Consider the following 12409-nt stretch of genomic DNA (forward strand, 5'->3'; position numbering starts at 1 on the left):
ATCATTTGTGAGAAATCAAATCTTACTATTGCTATAAACAGTTTAGGCTAAAAACTCCTGACTCCTAAAGTAATGAAGAAGCTTATCATACTCAAGCCTTACTGATTTCTACTCTGTAGTATCTTTTGGTATATTTAGAATATCATGCTTGGGGCTAATATGATTGGTTGTTCAATTAGTAAAAATAGATTTGATCCTAATATTCACTCTAAAGATTTAGATGCAACATTATTTGCTCACTCCTTTATTCATTAAAAATTCATAAAGCAGTTTGGTGTTCCATATAAAACTAAGCATGCAATTACCATATAACCATGACCCAACAACTGCATTTTGGGACGTTCATCCCAAATAAATGAAAAATTATGTTTGCACAAAAACCTGTACACTACTGTTCAGAGCAGTTACATTTATAATAGCCCAAAACTGGAAATAACACAGGTGTCCTTCAGCAGGTGGCTAGTTAAACAAAGAGTGGCAGATAAATATCATGGAACACTATTCAACAATAAAAAAAATGAACTAGTCATACATACAACATCTTGGATGAATTTCTGGGTAATTATCCTGAATGAAAAAGGCCATTTCCAAAAGGTTATATACACTGCATGATTCCATTTATATAACATTCTTGAAATGACAAAATCATAGAAATGGAGGACACATGAGTAGTTGCCATGGGATAAGGAGGGAGTGAGAGTAAAAGTGAAGTAGGTGTGGGTATAAAAGGACAACAGGAAGGATCCTGTGGTGATGGAAAGAGTCCATATGTGGACTGTTTCAGTGTCAATACTATGACTGTGATACTGGACTACAGTTTCACCCCTGAGGAAACTGAGCAAAGGACACCAGGACTCACTCTCTATTATTGCTTACAATTGCATGTGAGTCTACAATGACCTCAAAATAAAAAGTACATTTAAAAAAAAAGATACTGAACACCTAAGGCAATGGAACTACAAACATAATAAAGACCCCTTAAAGGACACTAAATGTCTACAGGAAAGAAGGCAATTACATTACAGTGTGATAAATTAAATTCTACAGTTTACATAGATGGCAGGGGGACACAGAGGAAAAGCACTGAACCTATAACTGGAGTAAGGGATATGAAAAGTTTCTCAGGGGTGTCTGGATGAATCAGTCAGTTGAGCATCCAACTGTTGACTTTGGCTCAAGCCCCACTTCGGGCTCTGTACTGGGTGTAGAGACTGCCAAAATTCTCTCTCCCTCTCCCTTTGCCCCTCCTCCTGTCTCTTTACAAAAACAAAACAAAACAAAACAAAACAAAAAGTTTCCCAGAAAAGGTGATGCTGCAGTAGAGACTTGAAGGATCAGTGCGATGATGAAGGGCATTCTAGCAAAAGGACCAGCATGTGCAAAGGAGATTGGAAATAATGTGGTACATTCAGGAAACTGAGTAGTTCAGGATCTCATTTGCATAGTAGGTAAGGGAGCTGAGTGAGACATTGCAATCCAAAGGCGAGGTCTAGATTATGAGGATACATTATTTTAAAGGGCTTGAAGTATATATATATTCTGTAAGGTATATCCAGAGACTACAGGTTTGTCTCTGTACTTATTTATGGCAATAAATAAGATTAAGGTTTTAAAGGGCATAGGGGTAGAGATTGTCCCCAATCTCCCCAAAGGTGGGGACCAGAAGTAGCTTGTGAGATATGATCGAGATTTAAACCTCAGCACTGACAACAGGAATGAAAAAAAGGGGTGTATTTGATAGATTTAACAGAGACAGAACCCAACAGTACATAGTAATTGTTTGAATGTGAGAATCTAGCACATGATTGCAAATGAGTGGAACTAGGATGCTAGTACATATCCCTATTAATAATGATACTCTTCACATCTCAGATCAGCAATCCCAGAAGCTACTACTTGCCTATCAGGATTAGCAAATACGTTGTATTTATTTTTCACCTCTTACTTTAGATGACTCCTAAATTTCTAGATCGATTTCTATCTATAGAAATAGGTGAAACAAGAACTGAAGGGAAAAATTTTGAACTTGGTCTGATATGTTCCTGAGTTGGACAGTCATGAGAGACAAGTGGAAATATTCAATAGGCAACTGGATATTTAGGTGTAGAGCCATGATAGAAATGTGGGTATCGGTAGCCATATATGGGGGAATTAAACCATAGAACCAAGAAGATTAAAGTCTAATTACAGTGCATAAAGAGAAAAGGAAAAAAAGATCAAGAGCAGAACCCTCAGGAACGTGGATATTTGTGAGACAGACAAAAGAAGTACCCACAAAAGAGACTAAGATAGTATGTTAAGAAAAATAAACAGAAAAGAGCATGGTTCCTGGAACCAAGAAAGGCAAAGTGGTCAGTGAATAAGAGCTGCAGATAAGTCAATAAAATAAGGACTAAGAAGTACCTATTGACAGAGACATAAAGAAAATGGTGATGGGGGTCATATTACAGATTTTGGGTTTTCTGTGAACCTTACACAAAAATAGAAGAACTAAAAAAGCAAAACAAAAAATACATGAAAAAATTATTAATGTAAAAAAAGTAAATAGATAATATGATATCCCTACAAATCTCAAAATATGAGCAAATCATAAGACTTGTGTACTTTTAGAGGTATATGTGAAGGAGAAAGCAGAGGGAAGCCACAGGCCATCTGACAAATCTGAAGGCAGAGGAACTTCAAAGTAGCCAACACGTATTTATTGGAAAGGATGTAGAACAAATTAAGAGCCACAGCTGAAACAAGGAGAACCCAGGAAATACAAGAGGTGTAGGCTATTCCAGCCTTATGAATGTTGAAGATTTACCCTCAGAAATTCTCAGCCAGGACACAGCAACCCTATTTTGAGAGAGCCTGCCAGGAGTGCAGTAGAACTTAAGGAGGACAAACGCAATAAGACAAAGGAAAGAGGGACACCTGGGTGGCTCAGTGGTTGGGTGCCTGCCTTCGGCTCAGGTCATTAACCCCCCGGGATCAAGTCCTGCATTGGGCTCCCTGCGAGGAGCCTGCTTCTCTCTCTGCCTATGTCTCTGCCTCTCTCTCAGTCTGTGCCTCTCATGAATAAATAAATAAAAATCTTAAAAAAAAAAAAAAGACAAAGGAAAGAAAAGGTGCAGATGGAAGTGCAAAAGATGAACTGGGTCAGGAAACGTCAGGAAAAAAGCTCTCCATCTTTGTATACAGAAATAACAGCAGAGGGAATTCCAAAAAGTTAAGAAAACTATCTAAAACAAGCAGCCTGGGACTCCTGGGTGGCTCAGCGGTTGAGTGTCTGCCTTTGGCTCAGGGCATGATCCTGGGGTCGAGGATCGAGTCCCGCAGGGAGCCTGCTTCTCCCTCTGCCTTGTCTCTGCTTCTCTCTGTGTGTCTCTTATGAATAAATAAATAATATCTTTTAAAAAAACAAGCTGTCTTCTACAGGTCAGGAAATATAAATTTACATAAAAGTGAACAATAAGAAATATAGAGGTCAAATCCCAAACAAAGTTACTATAACAAAAAAAGAGAAGAGGGGCACCTGGATGGCACAGGCAGTTAAGCAACTGCATTCAGCTCACGTCATGATCCTGGAGTTGGGCCTTAGGCCTGGATTGAGGCCTGCATGGAGCACTGCACCTGGTTCCCTACCCAGCGGCGAGTCTGCTTCTCTCTTTCCCTCTGTTCTTCCCCTCACTCTCTCTCTCAAATAAATAAATAAAATCTTTTAAAAAAGAAAATGATACAAGATAGGAAAAGACAACATAAATAAGAACTTTAAAACTCAGAAATTATGATCTTAAAAATTAAAGAATAAGTAAAACTATTTCAGGAATAATAAAATAAACAAAAGTGAAGAAGAAAAATTTTTAAATAAAAGAGAATGAAGAAAAGATAAAAAGTATTTGAGAGAAAGTGACTTCTACTGACTGAATATTTGGTGTCCCTCCAAATTTATGGTTGGGATCCATTCCCCAAATGTGATGGTATGTGGAGGTGGGGCCTTTAGGAGGTGATTAGTTGATTTGCCCCCATGAATGAGATCAACTAATCTCATTCACATAAGTACCCTTATGAAGGAGACCCTAGAGAGCCATGTGAAACCCACAGCAAGAAGACATTAGTCTATAAAGTTGTGAGTGGACTCTCACCAGACACCAAATCTGCTGGCACCTTGTTCGTGGACTCCTCAGCCTCCGGACTGCGAGAAATAAATTTCCAGTTTTATAAGCCACCAAGTCTGTGGCCAACTGTCCAAATGGTCTAAAACAAATATTGAAGAAATATGAAAGTAACAAATATTGAAGATAAGTGAAAAGAGCCAATATGTGGATACTAAGAACAGAAATTTAAAAAGATTCAAAATCATATACTGAAAGATCAGACATATACCTGAGAATATGAATCTAGAACAATCAACCCCAAGACATTCTAGCAAAATTAATGAACTTTAAATTTTTAAAAAATCTTCCCAGCACCTAATGGAAAGAACATGATTTATAAGAAAAGTAGATTATCTTCAGACTCAACTATAGCAATTCTTTATGTTGTTGAGAATGATTAATATATTTAAGATACTCACGGAACAGACATGTAAGTCAAGGATATTATATCCACAAAACTAACTTTTAAGCAGAAAGGACTCAGACAAAGTTTTACCAACATAGAGGAACTCCAAGAATCTCATTCTCACAAGTCCTTTCCAATGAATGTCACAGAGAACAAGCAGCAGAGAGCTAAAACAACTAGGACATTAACATAAGGACTAGTAGTGAGTATTAACTAAATGTAGAAAGAAATGAAGGTTAAAGGGAGATTGTATGTATATAATGTACAAATAATACACATATATATATACAATATCAACATAATATATATATAACACGTAAGTTATATAATGATATATCGTATATACTATATATAGTGTATATTATAGCTTTATAATATGATAGTATAGGTATAGTTACAACTATAAAAACAAAAAGGAAGGGAAGCAAGAATGGGCAGAGAATATGCAAAAAATTAACTGTTTTAAGTAATCATAATTGTGGTGATAATCAGTAATATAATCTGATATTGTGTATATAATGCAGCATAAAACAAGTAATTACATGATGTTCTAAATCAGACTAAGCATCCTTGATAACTAGAATTCTCAGTGAAAACCCTGTAGCGCTGAATTTTTAATTTAACTGGCAACATCAGTATGAACTTATATCTTATCTTTAAATATAAGTATTTCCATGAGTATACCTAGCATACCTAGCACCCATATTGTAGTCTTGAAATACTATTTTCCGTTAAAGAAAACCAGGCCTCTATTGGATTCTTAGGGCAGCTGTAACAAATCACCACAAACTTTGTGGCTTAAAAGAGCAGAAATTTATTCTTTTATAGTTCTGGAAGCCAGAAGTCTGAAAGCAAAGAGTCTGAAAGCAACGGGTCTGAAAGCAAAGGACCATGCTTTCTGTGAATGCTCTAGGGGAGAATTATTCCTTGTCTTTTACAAATTTCTGGTGTCTTAAGATCTTCAATCTCTACCTCTGTCCTGTGTGTCTGTCTTATCCTCTTCTCCCGTGTAACTCACAGGGAAACACATCACCAGGGATTGAAGGACCAACTCAATCCAGAATGATCTCATCTTGAGTCCTTTAATTTAATTACATCGGCAAAGACCATTTTTCCAAGTAAGGTCATATTCAAGGTTCCAAAAGAAATATCTTTCGGGGAGCCACCACTCACTCACAGTTTGCCCTATTAAAATTCATGTCCATCCAGCAAACAAAATATGTTCACTCCATGCCAACATTCTCAAAAGCCTCAAACAATTATGGCATCAACTCTAAAATCTCACCTAAATATCATCAGCCCAAAAATCCCAAATCTCATCAAAACTAGGTACAAATGAGATGCAAGATATATCCACCTTGGGACAAAATTCCTCTCCATCTATAGGTCTGTGAAACTAGAAAACAGAGTACCTTCTTCGAAAATATAATAGCAGAGCAGGCACAGGATAGACATTCCCACTGCAAAAGAGAGATACTGGAAGGAATAAAGGGGTCACCAGTCCCAAGCAAGTTCCAAATCCAGGAGGACAAATTCCTTTGGGTTTCAAGGCTTGAAAATAATCCTATATGGCCTGATGCTAGGCCTCTGAGACTGAGCCTGTGAGCCTATGAGGCTGGACCTTACCAACCTCTGTGCCACTGGGGCCCTGCCCTTGGAGACATTCTTCCTTTTTCTCGAAGGGTAACACACGTTTGCTGCTAAGTAGTTCTATCAGTCAGTTTCCTGCCTGTAGAATCTCTGAAGTCCAACAGCCTTCCATCAGACAATCTCTCTCTGTCCCCTTCAGTCCAAGCTGTCAGTGTTTCTGCTGATGCTACACTTTCAAAACTCTTCTGGGCCACCTGTATGCCATGGAGGTCTACTCCCTTAGACAAGAAAGGGTTCTCCACACTTCTCTCCTGAACCATCCCATCTCTGTACCTGGCTTCTTTTGCTGAGTTGCTTGAGTAAATCCACAAGTCACAAGCCTAATTTTTGTAAGCAAAAGGTTGCCTAGCTACATCCTTGACCTTCTCTCTAGAGCATACTTCTCTAACAACCAATGTCTTAATTTTGGCATCCTTTGTGATCTGGATAGTGTGAGAACCTCCCAAGTCATCAAGGGCTTGAATCTATTTACTTAACAGTTCCTTCCTTCCATTTATCTCTTTTCTTCACATTTTAAGCAGCAAGGAGAAACCAGGCTGTTCCTCTATCACTTCACATGCCTTCTTCTGGACCTCTGTCTTTATATGATCCTCTTCTGTGCCTGCATGTCTAAAATCTTCCTCTCCTTTCTCTTATAAAGATACTGCTCATTGGATTTAAGGTCCACCCTAAATCCAGGATGACCTGGAGATCTTAAGCTTAATTGCATGTGCAAAGATTCTATTTCCAAATAAAAGAAATGTGTGGGAAATATCAGAAAGGGAGACAGAACATGAAGACTTCTAACTCTGGGAAATGAACTAGGGGTGGTGGAGGGGGAGGAGGGCGGGGGGTGGGGGTGAATGGGTGACGGGCACTGAGGGGGACACTTGACTGGATGAGCACTGGGTGTTATTCTGTATGTTGGTAAATTGAACACCAATAAAAATTAATTTATTAAAAAAAAATCACATTCGGAGGTACCAAGGATTAGGACTCGAAAACATCTTTTGAAGGCTCCAACTGATCCCTGTGAAGGGCTTTTTGGGGAAATGACTGAAATCTAGAGCAGTAAATTCACGTGATGAGCCAGAACCATCTTGACACACCAGAAAGAAAGAAGCTATGAAAGACTACAAAAGTCATGCCATAAGAAGTTAGGAGCTAATTTGAAGAGGCTCCCACTGACCAAAGATGAAACAGTTTGAGCATCAGTGAAGAAATGAACTAAGACGAATTGGAAATGATCAAAAAATGAAATGAACTTTAAATCATGAGTTCAAAGTGATGTTTTAATTGGTCCTTGTGAAGATAGCAGGAAACCAACTTGCTCTCTTGAAATCTAGGTAAACAAAATGAAAGAATCAATGATCTTGCTTTCCCTATTTGAACTCTGCCACTGGGTAACCAAACAGTAGATAAGGAGTAGCTCCTTACAAAAGTTATTCCGGTTAATGTATGGAAACAAAATGACCACGTTTTATTACCACGATTTTGCAAACAGTATGAATTAATGGATCTAGGCACGAACATCAACGGTTGATAACATCAAGAAGAAAACAAAAACTAGACTTTGCGTGTCTCCAGATGAAAGAACACCTTACCACCTACAGTCTCGACAAAAAGGATTAAACAGGAATCTGATCAAGCCTCTGGATCCCACTTCCAATTTTCAGAAAATACAGAGGACAGAGTAACATATGGAACTGTAACAGGATTCTACAAACAGCAGAATACAGACTATGAGAAACTCTATTAGTTCTTTCACAGATAAACTGCAAGCAATGAAAAAAATGGAGGAAAACCTGCACATTTAAAAAAGGGATTAAAAGATAGATCAAGAAAACCCTTGGTTTTGTTTGTTTGTTTTTTAATGGGCAGACTAAAGCTACCACGTCAAAGGATATGTTCTTGGATAACAAAGCCATCAAAAAATACAGGGGGGGGGGTGACTCTTGATTGCAAAAGTCAGAGTATTGATTACTTTTAGAGGAAACTTAAAGATTGTGATTTGTATGAGTAACATGAAGAGGATACTGGTGTGGCTGGCCAAGTCCATTTTGTTGTAATTTGTTTGTTCCTGTATTTTTTATTTTACAATTAAGAGGTAATTTTGTAAGTGTCCATTGAGTTTAGCATTACGGGAAAAAGAATTTTCAATAGAGCTGTAGAACAAAAGTTAGACTGCAGTGAGATAAGAAATGAAAGTTAGAAATGGGAACAATAAATGTAGACTTCGGTTGCTAGAAGTGTGCCTGAAAATGGAAGGAGAGAGCTGTAAATTTAAGATGACATAGGGCAAAAAGAGAGAGGTTTTCTCTTCCTTTTGTTCATTTAGTTTAAAATGATTGAGACCTGAACAAGTTTATGTGCCAAAGGGAGAGAAAAAATAGAAGAGGGAAGTTTGGAAGAAGCATTTGAGAGCAGGGTAATTCACAGAACAAAATCCATAAGGAGACTAAAGGGAATTTAATACAAAAAATAGGTACAGGTTGACTGTAAGTAGGAGGCTAAAAGTAGTCATTTCTACTGAAACAATGAAAAGGAAACAAAGAATTCATGGTGAACTTAGAGACGGAGGGCTAACAGCTGGACGCTGAGTAAGTTCCCACTAGCTGTTCTATAGGAAAGGGTTATCCGCTGATACAGGTGGGAAGTGGGGAGCATAAAGTATTCAGTGCATGTTTAAAATACCCAAAGTGGCATTAGAAATTCCACAGAGACCGCAAGCTGAATTTGCAGCGATCCTAATCCACTCCATTTTGTCATTTTCTTCAGAAACTTGAGTGTCAAAAAAACAAACAACCTTGAGTGTCAGATTACAGGAGGGTGGATATTTAAATTGATGAACCATTGTTGTTCATTTGTATTTTCAGATCAGCCTCTTGAGGCAGGGGAGCTGACAGCATGGGCAGCAGCAACTGATTAAGGTGATGGGGAAGGACAGAAAGGAGAGTATTGATAAAATGGAGCCAGAGGAAGAAATAACTGAGGCTTAAGACACTGAGTGAATAGGGATATGGGATGAAAAACAGATTTAGGAAAAAAGATAATGAGTTCATTTTTTTAATATTCAAGTTTTTTTTAAAGATTTTATTTATTTATTCATGAAAGACAGAGAGAAAGAGGCAGAGACACAGGCAGAGGAAAAGCAGGCTCCCTGCAGGGAGCCTGATGTGGGACTTGATCCCAGGACCCCAGGATCGCTGCCCCGAGCTGAAAGCAGATGCTCAACCACCCAGGCACCCCTAATATTCAAGTTTCTATGTCCAGTTCTAAATGTGAACCCAGATGCCCAGAAAGGAGATCTGGCCTGAAACTGCAGATTTCAGAGGCATCACCTTAAAGAAAATATATCTAGTAAAAATAGAATATTAAAAAAAAAAAAAAAAACCTGAAGAAAGAATCCTGAAAAACACTCTGGCTTACAGATCAAGTAGAGAAATACCAGGTGTCCTGGGAGGGACAGGCCAGAGAGGTAAGGAAAAAAACCCAGGTGAGAGGTGTCTCAAAAGTCCGGAGAAGATAGTTGGGTGGGGGCAAAAGCGGGGTGAAGGGGAAAACGTCAGTGCTGCTGAGATGTGCAAAAGATGTCTTATTCATTTTTGTTTTCTTGGTGTCCAGGAAAATGTGTGGCACATAGTTGGAACTCAAAAAGTGTGAACTTCAGTGTTACGTCCATTTCTATACCCAAGTCTCACTTCAACACTGCTAGAAAAAGAAAAAAGAAAAAATATCTTACTCACTCAAATGCCCATACAGGTGCCATGTCTCTCCATCCCAGCCCACTGAAAATCATCCTATAAAACAAGGCATAATCCAATTTTTCCCAAACTGCATATGCTTGTAAAATAGATTGACTCATTGAAACAGTAAAAATTCAAAGTTTCCTTGCTCTTGGGCCCATGTGAGATTGCAGGGCTTCCAGCTCCTTAAGAACATCCTCCCCATCCCTCACCACAAGTGTCTCTGAAACCTAAGATGTGTCTCACAGGTGCTCATACTGGGGCGCTCTTTCTTACTGGGTGGTTCAGTTTCCCATACTGTCATTTCAAGAGTACTGAGGTCTCAAAAAAAAAAAAAAAGTACTGAGGTCTCCTGCTCTTGCAGCTGTTGATCCCCCAGATGCCAGAGACCCCACCAAGTGTTATTTCTCTAGCAGGCCACCTAGGTCTTCCATCAAGCACCACGACTAAACATCCAGATACCTCAAAGTTCCAAAATTCCATGGCTCCCTGGGAGGAATTGTGCCCTCTCCCTTCTGTGTTCTCCTCTGTTAGATGTGTCCCCACAGCAATGTTGCTCCTGCTTCCATTGTCCTACAGACCTGAGTGGAAGAGTGCGCTCTCTCTCTCGCTCTCTCTCTCTCTCTCTCTTTTAATTTTACTCCTAGGTCTCTTTTTTTTTTTTTCCTCTCTCTAGGATTCAGACATGGATTGTTGTGATATCTAGCTTTTCATATCCATCCATTCATTTCATAACTGGGTTTTTTAAGTGTTTGATGTCAAAGACTGCTTAACTTAAAAATTAAACCATGTAAATGAGAGAGAACTGAAATGGGTTATAAGTAATTGAAATCATACAGAAGTCATTTTGCAACGTGTTTCATGGGTGCGTTGTTGACAAAGCTGCTGCCGTTCTTAGTTCTTCACTCTAGTGTCCCATCATTACCATAACTCAGCTACTTTCTCAATCTCTGAGCAACCTTCTACTTCTGTTTCAGTACCAGAGTACAGACTGCCTTCCCACATGTCCAGGTCAAATTCCCAAGAAAGAAAGGAACTGTACATACAAGCTAATTACCATTGCTCTTATATAGACATTTGTGTCAGGACACCTTTGCATCAGCAATGACCCAAGTTAGTCTCATGTGATACCAGCAAGAATACATGCAGAAGGAACCTCCCAGAAGGGGTCACTGGGAGTGACAGCATTCTCAGATGTGACCTTCCCCCACCAGGAAATAAGAATTCCTGCACATAGTAACCTTCAGTAGAGATCATGTACTAGGCACCCAGCTCTCAAATATTAGTTTTAGTTCTATGGCTTAAAAAATTCCTTTGTATGATATTAAGTCCATTTAGGATATATTTATCCTTCCAGTTTTATCTACTAATATAGCTTCACTTGAATTCTAATAATGGTTAATATTTCGGGGGTGATAATACTATGCCTGGAACTTTTCTGTTATTAAGTGGATTCACTCATTTAATCCTCACAACATAAAGTATTGCTATTACCCCTATTTTATCAGTAAGAAAACTGAGACACAAAGAAGTTAAATACTTGCACAAGGGCACACAGATGGTAAGTGGCTGGACAAGAATTCAAACCCAGGTATCATGGCTTCAAACCTCAGAACTTAATCACTAAGCCACGCTGTTTCTCAAACATCAGAGAATCATTACTAACATAATAAGAAAAAGAAATAAATAATAGGAATCATGAGTGATTACTGTATGTCCAACAATGGGCTAAGGGTGCTACATATAAGGACGCAAAAAACTGTTTTGTCCTGTTGCCATGTCAAAAGACATCTGCATCATAGTACACAGCCCGAAACAAACCTACAACGTTTCCTCTAAGCATCCTACTAGCTGCCCCGCCCCCGGGTTTGGCAGTGTCCCGTCGTCGGGTTCAGTAGATTTTCTCGTTTCCATTGTGATTTCCTCATCAACCTAGTAAATACTTATAAGCGTTTTTGTTCGATTCTAGACATTTGGGGAGCTTAGCGTTCTCATTCATACCTACTTTAAGTCCACTATGGTCAGGGAACATACCCTGAGCGGCTTCGGGTGCCGAATGCTGCTGGGGGCTCTACGGCTCAGTGTGCGCTCAGGTTTGGTCAATGTCCCACGTGCATCTCTTTCCTCTATTTTCAGCTGCTTCGAAGGACGGACTGTAGCTTAGGAACCCTCGAGAGTCCCTTTTAACACTACACGTGAGGTTCTGAGCATAAGCAGTCGGTGAGGACTACTCTCGTCCGCGATCGCCTTCCAGGGAACGCTTTTCTCCGCCCCTCGGAGGAAACACCTCCTGCGCCGCTTCGCGCCCGCGCCGGCCGCCGCCCGGCCCCGCCCAGGCCCCGCCCAGGCCCCGCCCAGGCCCCGCCCAGGCCCCGCCCAGGCCCCGCCCAGGCCCCGCCCCAGAGGAGGCCGAGGGGCGGGGCCCGCCGCGGCGTGCTGACGTCAGAGAAGGCAGCGGCGCTGACGGCGGTGGCCGGTGCGAGCGCGGC

Source organism: Nyctereutes procyonoides, unplaced genomic scaffold, assembly GCF_905146905.1.
Source record: "Nyctereutes procyonoides isolate TBG_1078 unplaced genomic scaffold, NYPRO_anot_genome, whole genome shotgun sequence".
In the NCBI taxonomy this organism is placed as follows: Eukaryota; Metazoa; Chordata; class Mammalia; order Carnivora; family Canidae; genus Nyctereutes; species Nyctereutes procyonoides.